Source organism: Akebia trifoliata, chromosome 6, assembly GCF_017979445.1.
Source record: "Akebia trifoliata isolate Shusen 1 chromosome 6, ASM1797944v1, whole genome shotgun sequence".
Classification (NCBI taxonomy): Eukaryota; Viridiplantae; Streptophyta; class Magnoliopsida; order Ranunculales; family Lardizabalaceae; genus Akebia; species Akebia trifoliata.
Window position 1 is genome coordinate 18,923,855 of NC_141380.1, and position 3,924 is coordinate 18,927,778.

Sequence of the window (3,924 nt, forward strand, 5' to 3'; positions counted from 1 at the left end):
GTGGGCTACTGTAATGATGTGGGGATAGACAATACATATCATCCAAGGCTAAATCAAATGGTTCATAGTTTGTGGTGAAAACCTCATTAGTGAAAGATATCCCGACAAAGGGGTAACTAGGCGGTTTGACTTGGATTGGATAGATGAGAGAGACGGGATCGAATAGTAATGGGGTGTGGGAAACTGTGTTCAGGATTGGTGGAGGTTGATAGGTGGGTAGTGGATTAGTGGTGACATTTGGTGAGATTGGGCTAGGGATTGTGACCTTTTTGTTTTTAATAAGGTTTTGAATGGCATGGCGCAAGGTGGTACATCGATCAGTGTGATGGTCAGAGTTTTGATGGAACTCGCAGAACAGGTTAGAGTTTTGTCCAACTGGTAAGGGATTTGGTAAAGGTCGGGGTTGGATAAGTGTAAGAAGTCCTTTTTTCATCAATTTGTGAAGAGCTACAGTGAGACTCATCCCTAGATTGGTAAACTGACGTGGAGTTCGAGGTTGACTTGGGTAAACCTGGTTATTAGTTCGGGCTGGGGGTTGAGCTGGGGTAGCTAACGTGTTGGCTCTGTAAACATGGTTGGTACTACGTTTGGAAACATAGGGTTTCTTAGAATTTTTATCCGAGGGGTTAGAAAGAACCCTAGAGGCAAATGCATCCTCGAGTTGGCTTCCGACTTGTAATAGGGATTCAAAGGTAAAAAGATGTTGAGCAACCAATCGCTACTTGTTCCTTCTCCGAGGGTCTATCCCACATTTGGGCAGCCTTGGCCCTCTATCGACCAATGAAATCAGTAAAAATTTTCCCATTTTTCTGCTTAGTTGACTCCAAATCCCTTCTTGAAGTCTCAAACTCGGTACTGTACTTATACCGATGCCAGAAGGCCTTTGACATGCTCTCCCAAGTACCACAGTAACTGGATCTTGAGACATCAACCAACGTAATGCTGATCCTAATAAAGTTTGCTGAAATAGCAATGTCATTTATTCATCACTGAGCCCCATAGTGCGCATGTTACTAACATACACCTTAAGATGTGTTTTGCACAACCTACCCCATTGAACTTGTCTATTTCAGGCATCACAAACTTCTTTGGCAAATGGATTCTAGGGATGCGGTTCAGAGCTTCAATGCCTGCTGCAATTTCATCGATACCCTTTATACTCTTCATAGTTGACTCAAATTGAGACATTCTGTTAACTAACACCGGATTTTCATCGAATTGTTCTTCATCTTCGTCAAGCTCAAAGACCTGATGTGCACGTTTCTCTTCTACCTTTTTTCCTTTTGGGTCATCTAGGGGATTGTCGTTGATTCCGAGGTCTGTTCTAACACTTCTACTTTGTTTCTTATATTGTTGATATCATTGGCAAAGGCTACCAAGATCTTACGGATCTCTGTGAGCTCAGATTCTGAAGTCATCTCTGCTTATTGACTTGGTATTGTCACTCGTTCTAACCAACTGGACTTACGACTCCAATTAAGAGGTGGACGCTTGAGTTTGGGCACAATGATAATCCTATATGACCCCATCAAAGATAGATTTAATTAATTTCAGTGTTACCCCATTGATAACATTTTAATGAGTTATTTTATTGAAATTTGTGCACCAATCCATTAATTAATCCATTCACGTAATGATTATTCAAAAGTGAAATAAATATTTATTCAATGGGAAATAGCTTTATTGAAAATGACTGACAAAGAAACGTTCTCATTACAATATCTTTCAACAAATCTGACTTAAACTATTTTTTACATGGATGCTTACTTTGTCTTGATGGTCATCAGGATTGCTATCAGGCTTGATCATTTTGGCTCTAACAATTGGCTCTTTGAATTCTGCTGATCCGTCTGGATACCCTAAGAAGGTACGTTTGTTCCAAGCCTTCTCAATGAAATGCACTAACTTTTTAGTCAATGGCTCGGGAGGGAAGAATGCTTTGTGCTAAAGTAAAGATAATTCTATGGGTACGTCATACTGCTCTGGGATCAATGCAGGTTGCTAGAAAGAGGTTTCTTCTAAACCGATCAAACGGACATAGTAGGATCCTTTGGTTCCTAGAATAGGGGGATCATTCATCCGCCAAGGACATCTTAAACCGATATGACAGGTGAGGCGAGAGTCCAACCCTTTGCTCCAAGCCTTGACTGAGTTGTGACGCACTAACAGGTATCTTTTCAAAAAGTGTTCTAGCCCACTCGAGATTTGAAGGAACATCTATAATTTTGAGACGATCACATAGTCACATATAGAGTAAGTGGAGACTTTCTTTGAAGCTTTCCCGCTCACCATTCTTTATGGCATTTAGACCCAAGAAAGTTTCTGCTAGGATAAGAGGTACAGGGTTGGCTTTCCTTGAGAGTTGGGATGCTATATCTATGAAGGACTCAGGGACAATCTGACCGTCACTTTTGGAGGTCAGCATGTATTGGGCTAGGATTCCTAGGTACAATCGATAGTCTCTAGTGGCTCATCAGGCTTCTGGTTTTACATTGACGGGATGACTGTGGGAGCGATACAGGCTCAATAAAGGTATTAAATCCAATCTTCCGTTATGGACTAGGGCCTTGGCTTCTTCCTTTGAAATGTTCAAACCTGTGGCAAGGTCACCAGAATATCCTGTCTTCAATAAGGGCCTAACTAAAGGTCCTGAAGTGGATATCCCCATAATACCACAATAATCCTCATGAGTAGGGTACAAGTGCATATGCCCAATATGAAATATGTGAAGGTAAGGATTCCAACGCCTAGCCATAGCACGTAATAGGTTCCAGTCTATTTCAAACTCGTGGAAGTAAAGAGCACTCCTCAACATGAATCTCCCAAAATTGATCTTCTCTACAGGGTGCATTCCAATGATGGTTGTTTTGACTAACTAATCGATTAGGTTATCGCCTGTGGCTAACATCCTGGTTTGACACAAAAGGGTATTTTAGTACACTTCCAAGGTCCATGTAAAAAATATTGTTCTTATGAAAAATATTTTCTGGAAAACACTTTTTCTTGGAAAACATTTTTTTTGCTAGAGAACACTTCCTTTGGAAAATACTTTTTTTGGAAAATATTTTCCTTTCGTAAATCATTTTTCTTTCTTTGAAAATGGGTTGAAACCCGAATTTAGAAAATAATTTGATTTCCATTTTGATTTAAATGGCCCGGCCCATCATGATTGTTAGATCAAGATGGACTAGGTCATTATGAATTATTATAACAAATGGATTCATTATTGGATCGGTGCACCCATTTTAATCAGGTAAAAGAAAAACTTCAATCCTTAAGGACAACCATACATTCTGATCTCATCATTCACATACATTCATCAATCACAAGGTCCCATTCAATAAACAACCCGGGAACACCCACGGTAAGTTCGAGTCGTGACCTACAGGGGAGGTTTCTAGACTCTAAGCTTACTACGTGCAATGCATTTTTATCTGGCCACCCTTTCCCAAGTACACCTATATACCTCCCGAGCGTACTCAATCAAATGGTACGTGATGACTTGGTTTGATATATCGTATAGGTGATAATCCAAAATTTCAACTCACTTCTCTGAAGTCAAAAGCAGCCAGTTTAATCCCCAAATCAGAGGTGGCTCGCGATGCTTGAGCAAAGGCACTCTTAAATCACATCTTTTCTAGAATAAATGTAGTCTATCCTCCTAGTACCGTAGTACATCGGAGCAGGATCTCACTTAGGCACTGATTTTGACTAAGAAGTGCAATTGATGTACTTGGATCATCTTTGATATATCTATGGGTACGAGTCAAGAGTTGTAGCTTTCATAAATGGTTTAGCATCCCACGAGGGGACCGACCACGTACTAGTACTACGTTGGCAAACAGAACATATGACTGTGTGGCTTACAATAGGTCAAAGGCTCAGGTTACTCCAGCCTGGGTGTATCGATATACCTTTCAGAGT